Raw genomic sequence first — 17831 nt, 5'->3', positions numbered from 1 at the left:
AGGGCAAGTAGCCCTACAAGGGCGGGAGCTCGAGGGCTTGCTAAGGATGCGACCGGCACACAAAACGGAGCCAGAAACAGTGAAGTACAGCCTGCTGTGTATTTTTGCAGGTTTAGGGTTTTGGCCCTAAATGGACCCTAATACCCCCAGGACGTTCGGGGACGCAAGGGGACCGCTGTACAGGTAATCTGGCGCATTTTCGGGGCTGAAAACAGAGAATTCAGCGTGCTGCAGATTCTCGCCAGGTTTTGCAAAGTGCTCGTATGCGTCGGGAAAGTCATTCAATGCGTGGGAATACTGATTGTGAAGGGTCCTAGTACAGTTATGCTGCCGAAATCGGGCCAGAACAGTTGAAATTCAGCCAAGCTTGTGCGGGGCAGCTTGTAGAGAACCACAACGTTTTTTCCCTCTTTTAAACAATAAAGAAATACCGAAAGGGGCACCTAAGTTAGGGGCCAATCTGGTGTCGGTCTTTTCATACAGGTGCATTCTAGTAGCCTGCATCCCTTTCCCCTTTGTTGTGTCTTGAAAGTACAGGTAAAGTGGGCGATAAATTAAATTGGTGAAAGCAAATAAGGTTTAAGTCTAAGGTCTACCGCCCTTTTTGAAACTACAGGCCGGTTTCAGAGAGAGAGAGAAATGAAATGAAATGAAATGTTATATTAATGTCTCCATTTCCCGTTTTGGGGTTGCCGCCTAAAAATCTCCTGACCGGTTGCCCAGTTGACTTCACGGCAGAGTTGTAAAATGTTCCCCTAGTCATACCGGAGGTAATGACGCAAACACATTTTCAGGTCCCAAAATAGCAATTCCCTAAATTTTAGGAGATGCTACCATTGTATCTTTCTAGGTCATCTGACCCCCTTTGTACACTGCAGCCACACCCAGAACTGAAATGTACCCTCTGTAGCAAAGGATTCCACTTTGGCTAGTCAATGACCCCACTTTGGCTAACCATAGTCCTTGTCCAACCTTAGTGCTCTCTTGCCCTCAGGCCTGGACTCCCTCTGAACAGTTCCACACTAACTATGCAATGCAGGGCAGTTAGATTTCCCGAGGGGTGTTTCCAAAAAGTGAAAGTAAATAAATAATAAGAAAGAAATCAACAAAAAGGATAGATAGTAGTCACACGCTGGTGACATACCCCCCTCTTGAAATCTCAAACGTCCTCGTTTGCATCTATGTCGTACATGCTCACAATCAACACTGATGTATTCAACACCTGTCGACACATGTACGACACATACATGCTCATTGTCAACCCTGGTGTATTCAACACCTTGTCGACACATGTATTGCCTGCGTGTGAATCCTGTCCCAATGACATAGTGGTAGCTTCGCACTGTGCCATTGCTTTGAGTCGTTAGCTTTCCAATGACAAAATGGTAGCTTCACATTTTGCCACTGTCTTTTAGTACACGTTGGATCCAGTAACACTTTCGAGCATACCCAAACCGACAGTTTAAGAATGCAGTTACACATGTACCCTTTAATAGAAGCAATTACTGTATCCTTGACAAACTGACAAGAAATACTCACTTCTATAGCACTAACCAAAGTTTTGGACTTTCCATAAGAGCAATTGCCAAATTGACAATCTGTACAGCTCTGACATTCATGTAACATGTATTTGATTTGAGCTCACTTTAAATACCATGTACATCATTTGTTTCAGAAGCCATTGTCACACTGACAATCCATGTAGCTTTGAAACTCAAGGGGTCAAGGTAGGTTGCAAATCGAAGGCTTCAAGGTAAAGTGATAACACAGTTGGTGACTCTGTAAGTTCACCTTCTTCCATCCACTTAGCATCCATTGGTGGATAGTTTCTGAACTTCACCAAGTAACGCCTAGCAACATTGCCTTTCACTTTTCTTTCTTTATGTGCCAAAATCTGTTCCAGGACCAAGATCTCGTCAAGTTCCTCGACTTCCGGCTGATCTTCAGCTGGCATATCCTCTGGCACATCATCCACATAGGGTCTTAGAAGACTCACATGAAACGCATTGTGAATCTTCCAACTCTCAGGCAATTTCATCCTATATGCAACATCATTGATTATGTCGCATACTTGAAAAGGCCCATAGTAACGCAGGTTGAGCTTTGGAAACAGTCTTTCCTTGCCCTTCATCTTCTTTAACCTTGCCTTTTCAAAGCGTAGAAGCACCCAATCACCAAGTGAAAATACCACTTCACGACGGTGACGATCAGCTGCTTTCTTTTGCTTTGCCTGAGTCTTTATCAAGGCCACTTTGACCTTCTTGTACATTTCATCCATGTCCTGAACATACTTATCTACTTCAAATATCTTGTCCTTTGTATGCAGTATTGGAGGAACTTTCTTGCCACCTTCAACTATCTCAAAAGGTGCCTTCCCGGTTGATGAATGCACTGTATTATTGTATGCATACTCCACCAATGGAAAATACTGCTCCCACTTTCCTTTATGCTCTGACACGTAGCACTTTAACAGATCTAGGACAGTAGAATTTGCCTCTTCTGACTGCCCATCTGTTTGAGGATGAAATGACGAAGAGAATTTGAGCGTGGTGCCCATATTCTCAAACAAGCCTCTCCAGAACAAGCTTGTCATGCGTGGATCACGGTCGCTAACAATCGACTATGGCATGCCATGATACTTGAAAATATTGCTCATAAACAAGCGTGCCATCTGATCTGGCTTTATCTTCTTCCTGACAGAAATAAAATGAGCATGCTTGCTGAATCTACAAATGATGGTCCAAATACCATCGTTTCTTGTCTGCGTTCTCAGAAGATCAAAGATAAAATCCATAGCAATACTTTCCCATGGTTTATCTGGAATAGGTAGTGGTTGCAATAACCCTGGTGCCTTTTGCCTGTCAAACTTGACCTTCTGGCAAATTAGGCATTCTCGCACAAAGGCATCCACATCTCTTCTCAATGTAGGCCAGTAGAAGAATGTCTCAACCGCTTTAACTGTAGCATCGATACCACGATGCCCTACATACGGTGGGACATGACTCTCTTCCATAACTTTGCGTCGCAATGGCTTTGTGACACACAATCTGCCATGCATCATCATGAACCCATCTTTGAGAAGATAGTGTTCATGACGTTGTCCATCCATTAGCTACTCGAAGACCCTTGCAAAATCTTCATCATTTGCATATTGTTCCCTCATATGATCAAGTTCATGATGATAAGGAATTGACACAGCTGAAATTTGTGGCTTCCTTGACAAGGCATCAGCCACAACGCTCTTCTTGCCTTCCACATGCACAATCTGAAAGTGGAACATGGACAAGATATTTGCCCATCGCATATGCTTCTCAGATAACTTTGCCTGTGTCAAGAAGTATCGCAAGGTCTGATGGTCCGTTTGGGCAACAAAGTCTGCACCTAGCAGGTAGTGTTTCCAACTTAAGAGCGCATGAATCACAGCCTGCAGTTCTTTTTCGTAGACTTGCATAGTCTTTTCTGGCCCTTGCAAGATTCTACTCTCATAGGCTACTACCCTGCCATCTTGCATTAGCACTGCACCAATGCTACTACCGCAGGCGTCGCGCCGGACCACAAATGACTTCCTAAGATCTGGTAACACAATGACTGGATCTGAAGTCATCTTTTCCTTCAAGAGATTAAAAGCTGAAATCTCTTTCTGTGTCCATCTAAAGGTGGCTGCCTTCTTTTGAAGAGCATGTAAAGGTGAAGCAATCTCAGCGAAATTTCGGATAAACCTTCTGTAATAGGAGCATAGTCCCAAGAAACTTCGGACATCGTGCACCGTCTTCAAATCTGGCCATGACTTGATCGCTTCAGTTTTTGTAGGATCCATTATGACACCATCCTTTGAGACAATGTGTCCCAAAAAGTGAATCTCTTCCGGAAAAAAATCACTTTTCTTTCCATTGATGAGCAACCTATGACTGCGTAGCTCTTTGAACACAATGGCCAACTAATGCCTATGCTCCTCTTCATTCTTTGAGTAGACTATCATGTCATCAAAGAATGTACCAACAAATTGCTGGTGTGGACGGAAAATTCTGTCCATCATCCTATTGAACGTAGCAGGAGCATTTGTGAGACCAAAGGGCATCACTAGAAATTCGTAAAGGCCAAACGTCGTTCTAAAAGCAGTCTTGTGCACATCCTCTGATCTAATGCAGATCTGATGGTACCAACTCTTTAGATCTATCCTGCTAAACATAGCTGCTCCTTCTAATTTGTCCAAAATATCATCAATTCTAGGTATAGGGAACCTATTCTTGATGGTATTCTTGTTCAATGCACGGTAGTCGATGCACATACGCCATGAGCCATCCTTTTTCTGCACCAACAACACTGGAGAACAGAATGGGGATGAACTGGGCTGAATCAGCCCCTTTTCTAACAGCTCCTGTACTTGGCTCATTATCTCTTTCTGCTGAGCCGCACTAACCCTGTACGGAGGCTTATTTGGTGGGCTACTGCCTGGCACCAAATCTATCGCATGGTCCTCGGGTCTCTCTGGCGGTAATTGAGACGGTAATGAATCAAAAAAACAGTCACTATACTGTTGTAAAAACATTGACCTTTCTTTATCTAGCACAAATAAATTTGATTCATCACAATCTGACACTTCACGTGCAAAAACCAAGTACGCAGAAAGATGCTTTTTCATTACAGAAGTAATAGCAGAAGCTGATACAGTGGGAATAGACTCCCCTTTAAGCTTTACATCCACAATGTGAGTCTTTCCCCTGCTCTGTACAGTGATCTTTTTGTTGTAGGCATCCATGATTCCCTGTACACGAAATAACCAAGGAATACCTAACAACACATCACATCCGTCCAGTGGCATGATGTAAAATTCTTCAGCATCTACATAGGACTGGATATGTAGGCGCAACTTTCCGATGATGGGTGTCACAGCCTCCGTATGGCCAGGACATGCCAAACCTGCCTCTACTGTATACCCCATCTCTTCAGGTCTGATTCCCAACTTTGAAGCCAATTCTGGGGAAATGAAGTTGGCTTTGGCACCTGGATCAAAGAAGATAAGGACTGTTTGATCCCTGACCTTTTCCCATGCTCTACAAAGCTCACTTGCATCTGAATTTGGCTTGTCGCCCACCATATCTGGCACTAGACCAGCCATGGGCTTCTTTCCTTTCTTGTCTTCCTTGTCTTCAGAATTAGCTGACCTTTTCTTTTGAGGGCAATTGTAAGCAATGTGGCCAGGCTGCTCACAGATAAAGCATTTGTTCTCTCACCTCAGGACCTTCTTTTGCTCTTCCGACTTGCGAGGAAACCGTCTTTTCCATTTCTTTGCTGGTCCCTTTTCTGATTCAGCCGTAGCTTTGCCTTTCCGTGCGTTGGCTGGCTCCAGAGTCCCTTTAGGAACCTCATTGGGAACGTGCTTCTTCGCTGAATTTTTCTTGGCTGATCTTCCTTGACGCCAGTATTGAATTCACAATCTTCTCCCTTGAGCAACCCATTGCCAGTGCTTGCTACCTCGATGAGCTACGTCAAAGTAGTGACTTTGGTCTTCGTGCAATACTTTCTCAATCCTTTGGGTAGGCCACAACAGTATTTTTCAATCTGTTCTGTCAATGGCACAAACCTATAGGAAGTTACCGGAAGTAGAGCTTTCCAAAACTTCCGATTGTAGTCATCCAGATTCTTGCAAGTGGCAGCATTAAGCTGGTGCCATTCTGTCATGACATCTGCTTCGAAGTCATCAGATAACCATGCTGCTGCAAAAATCTGCTTGAAGTAAATCCATGTGGACGGAGCTTGCCCTTGAAGCAATAAAGTTGTCCACCATTGTCTCGCATTCCCTGTCAAGAAAGTGGCTGCCTTGTGGACCTTTGAAGCCTCTGTAAAGTTTCCCCCTGCATAGGCCTTGTCAAACTGCTGGCGGAATGAGAGAGCCTTCTTCTTGTCATCAAACCCTGTAAAGGTCGTGAATGTCACACCTTTGCCACCTTCTTTGTACGGAGTTGGCCTCTCCAGCGGCGTTAAGTTGTCATATGGTAGTGACTGAAACATGGGAACACTGTTAGGGTTCATCTGTGTTCCTTGACCGCTATTAAGTTGACCTGGAAATGCCATATTTGGCTGTTGATTTAATATTCCAGCCATACCAAAATTTGCCTGTGGCATCCCAAATTGGCCCTGAGTGCTTTGAAACCCTGGTAGCATGCCCGTGACACTATACATGGGGTTAGGCATCATTGTTTGAGCACCCCCGAATACTGTTCCTAGTGTGTAAAACTGATTTCTAGGTGCATGACCAGCCATGCTCTGGAATACCGATCCACCTCCAAAATAGCCAGGGTGTATTGAAGGTGGTGGGAAGACTTGTTGCATAGCCTGTAGGTTGCTTCCCTGCCCATTAGAACCAGCTGTAGGCTACTGAAAAGTGGCTGGCTAAACTGGTACAGCTTGAAAGATTGGCATCTCAGCCACCTGTTCTTGCACCTTAGGCACAGGTTGTGGAGACTGCATGTTCTCCGTCAAGTGTACAGGTGTTTCCATTGACTCTGCAGTATGAATCACCTGTGCTCGAGCCTTAACAGGCTTTTGAATATGATCCAGTGACCCAACTTGCTAAGACGGAAGAGAAGGTTGCAAAAAGGCTAAAAACCTCGGGTTCTGCATTACTTGTGTGAACATAGCCACAACAGTAGCCAACTGGGTCCTGAATATATCATCGTCCGTTTGTGGTGGTCTTGAAGACTCACCCACTTCATGTGTCTGTTGACCCTGTGAAGAGGAAACCTCTTCAGTCACACTGTCAGCCATGATTGCAATTCCTTGTGTTTGGTCTATGATCCCCTGTGTCTTCAAGCCCAACCTGACCAAGGCTCACTTCTATGGGAAAAAGTGATTTAATCCCGGCGATGGAACCATGAAACCGGCCTGTAGTTTCAAAAAGGGCGGTAGACCTTAGACTTAAACCTTATTTGCTTTCACCCATTTAATTTGTCGCCCACTTTACCTGTACTTTCAAGACACAACAAAGGGGAAAGGGATACAAGGTGCTAGAATGCACCTGTATGAGAAGACCGAAACCAGATTGGCCCCTAACTTAGGCGCCCCTTTCGATATTTCTTTATTGTTTAAAAGAGGGAATAAACGCTGTGGTTCCCTACAAGCTGCCCCGCACAAGCTTGGCTGAATTTCAACTGTTCCGGCCCGATTTCGGCAGCATAACTGTACTAGGACCCTTCACAGTCAGTATTCCCACGCATTGAATGACTTTCCCGACGCATACAAGCACTTTGCAAAACCTGGCGAGAATCTGCAGCACGCTGAATTCTCTGTTTTCAGCCCCGAAAATGCGCCAGATTACCTGTACAGCGGTCCCCTCGCGTCCCCAAACCTCCTGGGGGTATTAGGGTCTGTTTAGGGCCAAACCCTAAACCTGCAAAAATACACAGCAGGCTGTAATTCACTGTTTCGGGCTCCGTTTTGCGTGCCGATCGCATCCGTAGCAAGCCCTCGAGCTCCCGCACCTGTAGGGCTACTTGCCCTTTGAATCAGACGAGATTTCTGACATGAAACCTCTCCGAATTCACCTGTACCTGCGGGGGATTAGCCGCTAGCTAATCCAGTACCTGTGCAAGAGGCTCTTGCCTCGGCAATCGCGCATGAACCCACATAACTGTACATTGGTCAAATGAAAAGCCCACTAGTGGAGCATAACATACTGCCATAGGGGAGAGAGTGAGCAGTGCGTAGCGCATAGTTACTGGGGACGGGGGGGACGGGCCCTAGGGCCGGGGGACGGCCATAACCGGGCCAGGAACGGAAGGGGACGCTATGGGACGGATGGATTTCGGGCCGGACGGGTGGGTCGCAGGGGGGACGGACCGGGAATGGCCGGGTCGGACGGGGTCGGCCGGGAACGGCTGCAGTCAGGCCGAAAAGTTACCGTTTTTTACCGTTTTTAACGGCTCTGTGCAACCCCAACTGCCACATTTTGGGGGGCCTTGGCCCATGGGAGGCTATAAAAGGCTCCCTTGGGCCTCTTAATACTCATAGTCTCATTCCAATTTGCAATTTCCCTCAAGCTCAAGCTACTCAATGCTTTCCTCTCTACTCAATGCTCATTGCTCAAGCCTCATAGCCTCATTGAGTCATTGCTCAAGGCTCAAGCATGACCATTGACTACTCTACACTCTAGTCTCCACTCTCAAGTCTCTCCCTCTTCTACCCACTTTGAAGCTCTCCTCTACTCTCTCTCCACACAAGCTCTCCTCTAACCCCTCTAACTTCTGAGCTCTACTCTCTCGAGTCTCTCCACCATCATGTCATCTCAAGCCAACTCCACTTCTCAAGCCGGTTCTTCTCGAAGGAGGCCCGCCGTGCAAACGTGGTCGTGGTGGGATGAAGTCGACTTTAGCACGCGTGGCAAAGGTGGTGGTGCAAGACCATGGACGTGCAAGCTATGCCCATACAAGAGAACGGGTGGTTCAAACAAAGTGCGAGCCCATCTTCTTCATGAACCCTGTCACAAGGTGAAGTTTTGCCCTCATGTAGCTCCCGAGAAGAGGTTGGATCTTCTTGAGAAGCTCACGGTGTATAAGGTTGCGGAAGCGGCCAAGAGGGGCCGTTTTGTTGCCGTGGATCCCTTCGCCACTGCGACACCGCGAGAGCAAAGGGAAGCCAACATTGACGACATCTCTCGAAGCTTCAAGAGCCATGCATCTACACCGTCCTCTTCCGTTCCGCATCGCCAAACCACTCTCAACGAAAATTGGAATCCTAAATTGAAGGAAGAGGTGGATAGGTCGGTTGCCTGATTCTTCTTCCACGACCACATTGCCTTCCATGCTTCGCGGTGAGTTTCCCTTGGCATATGCACATTGCAATCTTGCATTTTGTATTCATAATGGGTTATAACTTCTCGACTCTCGACTCTCCATACTAACACAACATGCTCTATTTTGTGTGGATAGGTCTCCATACTTTCGAACCATGGTTATGAAAATAGGGGAATATGGCTCCTCTTATGTGCCACCTTCATCGGAGAGGCTTTGCACCACCCTCCTTGACAAAGAGAAGCTTGCCGTGGAGCAAGCGGCCCAAGCAACAAAGGATTTGTGGGAGACCAATGGCATCTCTCTCCTTGTAGATGGATGGAGCGACACCCGCAAGCGGTCCATCCACGGGGTGGTGGCCTACTCTCGGGGGGAGATGTATTATGTGGAGTCACATGATGCATCCGATAGTGGCAAGGCCGCCAAGATGCTTGCTGCGGAGTGGACAAGCACCATAGAGATCACCAGCCCGGAGAATGTCCTTTGTATGGTTGCAGATGGAGAGGCGTCAAATAGGGCAGCCGGAGCTATCATTGAGGGCATGTATCCCAACATCCATGTCACATTTTGCATGGCGCATTGCCTCAATAACCTCCTCAAGGACATAGGGAACTTGTCATGGATTTCACCCACCATTGGTGACGCCCCTCAAATTGTCTCCTTTGTGCTCAACCATCAAAAAGTGCGCCATGAATTCTCAAAGAGGAGCCACTTGTCCTTGCTCAAATATTCAGAGACAAGATTTGCATTCAATTGGCTTATGCTAGGCCGCTTGTCTACATGTGGCGGAGCCTTAAGGGGCCTCTTTCTCAGTGTGATGAGTTCTAGGCCATGCCGGAGTCTACATCAGCAGTAGGATTGAAATGCTGAGAATGGGCCGACGACGCCGCTTGGTGGGAGGAGGTGAAGACTCTTGACGCCATGGTCAAGCCTATTCTACACCTACTTCGAGTGGTGGATGGCTTGCAGCCATGCATTGGCAAAGTCTACGAAGCCATGGATCGGATGATAGAGGCACTTGAGAAGCTTGTGCCTGACCCTGTTCAGTATGCGGAGATTCATGGCTTGTGTGAGTTGAGGTGGAATGGATACTACTCTCCACTTCATGCAGCAGCTTATGTGCTTGACCCTGAGTTTCAGGGAAGGCGTCAAGAGACCGACAAGGAGGTGAGCAAAGGATGGCGGCTTGCATTGGAGCGCCTTGAGCCTAGCAGTGACATTAGGCGCAAGATTAGAGACGAGCTACTCAACTACAAGCAAAAGAAGGGCTCCTATGGATGTGTAGATGCACAGCTTGATCGCAACAAGATTGGCTCGGTTTTGTGGTGGGAGGACTATGGAGGAGATGGCCCACATTTGCAGCGCTTGGCTGTTCATGTCCTTAGCCAAGCATGTACCACTAGTTGCTTGGAGCAATTATGGAGTGTGTACAGCCACATTGCCTCTAAGAAGAGTAATCGCCTTGGGGTTCAGAGGGCCAATGATTTGGTGTTTGTGAGCGCTAACTTGCGCATGCTTGCCAAGAGCGTCACACACAAGGCAGATCCTTTCACTGAGTGGGAGATGGCACAAGAGAAACCATCTATGGCCGATACTCTTTTGGAGGAGCTAGAGGAGGACTTCGAGCCTCAATGCGAGCCTCCTGAGCCCTCATACGTCGCTGACGACCTCGACATGACGACGATATGGAGATTCAGCAGGCGAGCACTTCTTGAGTTTGATGATCATTGATCACTCGACTCTCGAGTCTAGACTCTTGAGTCTACGACTCTACCTACTACATAGCCCTTTGTACTTTTTGTTATCCTTGAGGCCTCAGGCTTGTCCTAAGTCCTTTAGGCTTTTTGACTCTTGAGCCCTTGTGGCATGCACTTCTCATTTTGTATCCATCGATCATCGATGTTTTATTAGCACATTTCAACCTATATGACTCGTGTTCTTTGGTCTATTTAGAGTAAATTTATGGTCATAGTGATGCTCTATGTGTGTGGCATGTGTGTAGGTCAAAAAATGCCAAAAAAACTCTTTTTTTTTTGCCGTTCCGCCCTCCGTCCCCGTTTCCTGACTTTTGCCGTCCCGTCCCCGTTCCCGACCCCGACCCGCCGTCCCATGTAACTATGGCGTAGCGTGCAGGGCATCACTCCTGGCACCGCACTGTACATAAGAGGGAAAGGAAGCACTCCATTGAAGCTCTCAACCTGTGACAGCATGAAAATGAGCCTTCTCCTCTCTAAAATCAGCGCCCCCTTCTCTTGCATGAGGAAACTACACAGAAATGTGCCACTTGGCACATTTACAAGCCATTTCCCGTTTCGGGGTTGCCGCCTAAAAATCTCCTAACCGGTTGCCCAGTTGACTTCGCGGCAGAGTTGTAAAATGTTTCCCTAGTCATACCGGAGGTAATGATGCGAACACATTTTCAGGTCCCAAAATAGCAGTTCCCTAAATTTTAGGAGATGCTGCCATTGTATCTTTCTAGGTCATCTGACCCCCTTTGTACACTGCAGCCACACCCAGAACTGAAATGTAGCCTTTGTAGCAAAGGATTCCACTTTGGCTAGTCAATGACCCCACTTTGGCTAACCATAGTCCTTGTCCAACCTTAGTGCTCTCTTGCCCTCAGGCCTGGACTCCCTTTGAACAGTTCCACATTAGCTATGCAATGCAGGGCAGTTAGATTTCTCGAGGGGTGTTTCCAAAAAGTGAAAGTAAATAAATCATAAGAAAGAAATCAACAAAAAAGATAGATAGTAGTCACACGCTGGTGACTCTCTCTCTCTCTCTCTCTCTCTCTCTCTCTCTCTCTCTCTCTCTCTCTCTCTCTCTCTCTCTCTCTCTCTCTCTCTCTCTCTCTCTCTCTCTCTCTCTCTCGCGTGTCACGTGTGTCCTATTGTTTGCGACAGATTCATCATGCCTAAGCCATGCAACCCGTATTGGAAGGAGCCTTCCAATGTCATCCGCATCAACACTCCAGGCAAAGCGGGTTCCGGCACTCGACGATGGCAATGCAGGTACTGTAATTTTGAGCTCACGAGTACAATTTCTCATGTCGTCAAGCATCTGACAGGCATTGACACGACCAACAATTGTGGAGGGTGCAAAAAGGTTCCACAGGATATTTTAGGGACAAGCTAATTGCGGAGAATTTTCCGGAAGTACCAACACCAAAAAAAAATACAGGTAGCCAGCAGTGAGCACACACAGGATGCTCTTCATGATGCTCTTATTGGGGATTTTGGTGGTTCATCTTCCGAGGTTCAAGAGGATCATCCCACTACTGGTTCTAGTAGAAAGAGGGCTCGAGTTGTGCAGGAGAAGCAAGATCGAGGTGATATGGATGCACGTAGGCAAAGCACCTTGCCTTCGTGTGTGAACTCTCTTTCTTGGGTGAAGGAGCGTCAAAAGGTGGCTGAGATGGAGATTGCACGTACTCTCATTGAGTGCAACATCTCCTTCAATGTTTTGAGGATTGAGCAATGGAAGAGGATGGTCCGGGCTATAGCTGATGTTGGTCACACAGATTCATGGTCAGGGGTGGAGTATAAGAAGATGCGCACTACAATGCTTGATGAGCAAAAGGCTTTGGTCCCGGTCAAGGCCGGTTGGCAGCAGTTTGGGTGCACCATCATATCAGATGGCTGGAGTGATGTTCGTAGGGGGCACATCATTAATATTCTTGTGTCGTCTTGTCTTGGCACATACTTCTTGCGCGCTGTGGATGCAAGTAAGGCCGGGGAGCGCATCATTGGTGAGTTTATCTTTGGGCACATCAAGAAAGCTATTGATGAGGTTGGGAAGGATAATGTGGTACAGGTTGTGACTGACAATGCCTCAAATTGTAAACGAGGCAGCTTACCCTCGGATTTCTTGGACTCCATGTGCTGCGTATTGTCTTGACTTACTTATGGAGGATATAGGCAAGTTGGCTTGGGTATTGCCTATTGTTACAGATGCCACTAAGATGACCACCTTTTTCCGCAAGAAACATGAAGCTTTAGCTATCTTCAGGAGCCACAGTACACTTGATATGGTGCGACCCTCAAAGACCAGATTTGCTTATATGTACTTAGTGCTACAGAGACTCTTCAAATTGAGGGATCCACTTCTCCAGACAGTCGTGGACCTGAAGTGGAGATTGATGCATCACTCATAGACAAAGCCCACTAAATACATACAACGACGAGTGCTCGATGAGTCCTTTTGGACACAGGTTCAGAGTTTGACGGTGGCATTGCAGCCAGTGTATGTGCTTCTTCGAGTCACAGACATGGAGGGCTCTACATTGGGCCTAGTCTATCATCTCTTCACGGAGATGAAGAGACACCTTACAGAGTGCGTGTCTCTGACACAGAGCTGGAAAGTACTTGTCTTTTGAAATCTTCTAGTAGACTTGTTGTCGTTTGAATTTGCCAATTCAACTTTGTTTTATAGCTGAAAATTTCAGCCAAGATGACATCATGGCCATTGTAGAGAGGAGATGGACTTTCATGAGTCGTCCCATTCACGGGATGGCTGCATTGCTCCATCCTTTTTACAAAACGCCAGAGCTTTTCCATGAGAGGACTCTCTTAAAGCTCAAGGATGATTACATCAATATGATGTACGACATTGACGATCAGCTGGAGAATGATGCAAAGATGATTAGCTTCATGAACAATCTAGGACCATCCTTTGCTAGAGCTATGGTGTTGAGGCCACAGGCTACCAAGTTTTCTCTTACATGGTGGCAGAATTATGGGAGACAAGGTCTTTCAGCGCTTACACATCTCGCTTTACGAGTACTTTCACAGGTAATTGAGAATCTTGAGACTTACAGTTTTTGTACAATGTACTTAGTACTTACTATTGCCATATATTAAATCTCAATGCTCATTGTTGTAGGATTGCTCGGTTGGTGCATGCGAGCGCAACTGGAGCGCTTATTCCTTGATACATACGAAGATCGGCAATCGTCTCGGCACTTCTCAACTAGAGAAAATAGTCTATTACCGAGCAAATATGAGGCTTGTGCGAGCCTACCACGCTTTGGGAACACCCAAGCAGGTCTACTATTAATTTTCACATGAATGATGGAGTCATGAATCATGATACACTCGGCCATTGAGTACTTAGTACATACTAAATAATATTTCCTTTGTTTTCATTTTTCAACAGGCAGACCCAACCAAGGTGAAGATGGTGGCAGATCCTTGTGCTATAGAGGAGGTGGAAGCGCAGATCAGAAATGAGCAGGAGATTATTCGGCTGCTTCACAGGGAGTTGGAGAGTGTTGATCGACGTGTGACGAGGTCACGCGCACGAGCTTTGGCTATTCCTCTACGTGAGCATGATCCAGACCCAGATAGTGCTCGAAGAGAGAGCATTCGTAAAGGGAAGCTACCTATTCGTTCTTCTTGGAAACGAGCAAACGAGGTTGTTCGTCTCATTGAGGCTTCGACAGAGGCAGTAGAGGATGATCTACATGTGGCACAGGTGTCCGTGATGGCAGAGCCAGAGTACGACGAAGAGGGCAATGTCCTGACGGATGGGGACTTGATCTCTTCAACAGAGTCTTCATCTGCATCTGATGATGACTTTTGAGGATGGGGCCATCACATGGATGATAGGCTAGCTTTGAGCTAGCTATTTAGTGCTTTCTACTACTATATAGACAGACTTTTTAAGTAGGATGCTTTCATTTATGATGGTTGATGAGCCTTTTGTTATGGTGTGGGCCTTGTAGGCTATCACCTATGGTACTTTGTCATTTGATGTTTTCAGCATTGGTGTGTTCATTGTTATTTCAAATCTCATTTAGCATTGGTGTGTTCATTGTTATTTCAGATCTCATTTGACTCTTCAGCCTTGATGTTCTTGTTCAATTATCAATGTTGTCTTAACTTTTAAGTCTCTTGCAGTAGTTACACAGTATGTGGTTGTCTTGTAAAACATGTCTTTGAATGTCTCTATAAGTTGTTGGCTTCTCTCTTGATTGATATTGGAAAAGTCCTAAAAAATGTAGTATTTTGTGGTTTTTTTACAAGAGTACGTATTTTTACGTACATAAAAAATTTTCCTGTACGGAACAATGTACAGTACGTACATATACGCCACGTACAGTACGTTTGGTACCACCTTGGTTTCTACGTGATGAAAACACAGCATATCCCAAAAATGAAGAATAGAAGTCGGTATAACGAGGAGGCAATTGGGCCAAAAAATGAATGGCCATGTCCTCTTTGATACTAAATGCTAGGTCGGTACAAAATTCCCAGAATGCACATAACACAAAGAACCTTCCGAGCGAATATGGCAAATACAAAAACTACTTCGCCCTAAGAATGGTCATTTTAACATCCATGAGCAAAAAAACTCCTAGCTCGAGTAAAAAGTGCCCCAATGGTGTTAAATGCGCACACATCTCTACTTCTTGATGGTATGTCGTATCGGATTGTGTGACATGCCAATGTTAGCAGTAGACACAATGTTGGACTCTTTCCAAATAGAAACAATCTTTAATGATTTGTGTCATGGCAAGAAGATCTCTACTTAAGGCACAATCAACTGAGGAGCAAAGAGATTAATGAGCTTCAAGTGTGCACAGAGAGGAGGCACTTGATGTTGTGTTGTTGCAGTAATTCAAGCAATTAATGAGTTTCTAAAATGACAGCCATCACTTCCATTGTCATGCACCCAAAAACCCCATTACCGCTCATGTCTGGTTGAATAAATTTTTTTCAGCCATAGTATAGCCCTCAAATTCTTGGATTTATTCGAACGCCCTTTCTATCGACTAGCAAGGACTTAACTTCCTCAAATAAAAACTCCAAAAGCTACTTTAGCTTGCTGGCTACTAATTCACCAGCAAGCTTTCCATATACTGAGAAACATGGTTGATATTTATTCTTGTCAACAGCCTTGAATATAAAAGGCAAGTCAGATCTGGGAGCTATATCTCAACATGGTTCTGTTTGCAAAAAATCTTCTTGCAAATCTTTGTCTTCAATAGACGACATGGGAACAAAGGAGATAAAAGGTGATGAAAGGAAATGATGAATAACAAGAAAAGGTGAATCCAAATCTGAAGTTGTAAGGTAGGGGTGCACCAAGCTAGCCATGCTATTACATGGGCAAAAGTTTGATCCGGAAAACGTCTATAAAACTATTTTACAAAAGTCTCTCCAAGAAAGCACTTCTTTGTTACCCCTCTTATCACATTGATCTCAGATAACTGAGGTTCCCCATAATTGGCAGCAACTGTGTCCATGCGCAATTGTACATACTAGTAGCTGGCAGCATATGATTTGAAGGGAAAGATTCGATGTCGCTGTAGTCTCTAGCGATCTGAACTACGCCCCCCGCCCCCCTTCGTGCTTTCAAGCAGAAGATTTTGGCCGATCAACTGACAACAAGAACCCAAATCGTGGTAGGGCTACAGTGAAACCCACTAACTATGTCTACATAACCACGCAAAAACACTCTCTCTCTCTCTCTCTCTCTCTCTCTCTCTCTCTCTGCTAAACCCACAAACAAATTTGCAACTTTGAGGGAATGGCGGCGTTAAGGGATATGATCGTACCTGTGCTTGCGTGATGCATCGTCAGAAGTGCATCTCAGACTTCAGTCGTCGTTGTGCTAGACCTATAACATGTGGACCCCGTGCCCAAGGAGTCAAATATAATATTTTTCACCATTAATTACGTGCTGTGTAGCACATGTTGTGCTACTCACTCGAGTTTATTTCAACAAGCTCGTGCGACCTGCCTACGGCGGATCTTGCTCGCTCTTAGCAACATGTTGCTTCATCGCTCACATTAATGGACAACTTATGATGGCCATTCCTTTTTTTTTTTTTGCAAAACTCACAATTGTGAGTGGATAGTATTAAGAACATCAGAAATATACACCAACCTTGTTATAGAAATGATATTTTATGATTTATTACAGCTGACAAGTGGAAAAGACTAGACCCAGTTTGGCCTATGCAAATGTATTTGTATATCATGTACATTTTATTATTCAAGTGCTCTTTTATGAGCTTTGGTCAATTATGACCGATCGGCCAGTTTGTAACCAATTTGACCATTCAAGAAATCTATAAAACAAATACGTGCAAGAGGGAAATGGTCACTCTTGCACGGGGGGAGATTGTACCCAGTGCTTGTGTCTTCTTCTCTCCTCTCCTCTTTTCTCTCTCACCGTGCCGGCGTAGCACTCCGCTCTAGGAGGTGCGCCTACACGCGTTCTGTCACTCTCTCGCCGCTCTCTATCTCTCTTTGTTCGTGTATATTGTCGATTATGCGTCTATGTGGTTGCCAGGTCTGTCGATTAGTCTGTTCTATGGTTTGTAGTATGCTATTTCAGGTATTTTGCAGGGAACTCCATGCTTCCGGTTGTAGCAAACCTCAAGCTCAGACCGAGCCTTGAGGGACAAAGGATTACAAGCTTTCTGCTTGACAGAGAAACCACAACTACTCCTAGGCTTTACTTATTACAAGATGTCATCATGACATGTATTGTTCTAGACCAGTCCTCTGATGCTTGTTTGTCTCCGATCATGTGGATCGTCGCTCTGCTCTCTTGTATAATTTCACAAATGCTAGCCACAGCCAGATCCCCCTCAAATACGCGGTGGTTCTTTGCTTGCCAAAGTAGTACCTAATTATTTGAGTGCAGACAAGAAGAGCAGGACTTCCCAACCTGTTACTACCAAAGAATAGATCAGTCTTGAAGAACTTAATTTGCCATGTCCTTTGAATCCACTTGCATATTTTCCCAGCCATGCCACTGATTGCCTGGCATCCCATGAACATGTGGGCTAGGTCTTCACTAGCTATTCTGCACCCCGAGCAACGATCGGACCTGATTCCTCTTTCTTGAATCTTTACACCCGTCGGTAGAGCACCCCACATCACTTTCCACAGAAATATCTTCATATATTGAGGCCACCTTGGCTTCCAGATGTTCTCCATGACTCCCTCCCATCGTTTTTCGGTCCAGTGCACTAATGCACGAGGCTAATTGGTGTAGCCCCCTCAACAAATTGTGATGACCATTCCTATA

General features: G+C 45.6%; 1 protein-coding gene across 1 annotated transcript in view; it reads right to left on the bottom strand.

Moving 5' to 3' along the window:
- LOC147465613 (ARM repeat superfamily protein) overlaps positions 1-16494 on the bottom strand; it is a 35366-nt gene extending 18872 nt beyond the window's left edge. The window contains exon 1 of the mRNA XM_086520927.1: positions 16348-16494. The gene's annotated coding sequence lies outside the window, so the exon portion shown is untranslated. The remainder of the gene's footprint in view (positions 1-16347) is intronic.
- Positions 16495-17831: the final 1337 nt, after the last annotated feature.

Source organism: Adiantum capillus-veneris, chromosome 1 (genome assembly GCF_014529385.1).
Source record: "Adiantum capillus-veneris isolate H3 chromosome 1, ASM1452938v2, whole genome shotgun sequence".
Taxonomy (NCBI): Eukaryota; Viridiplantae; Streptophyta; class Polypodiopsida; order Polypodiales; family Pteridaceae; genus Adiantum; species Adiantum capillus-veneris.
This window is presented reverse-complemented; position numbering and strand designations above follow the sequence as displayed.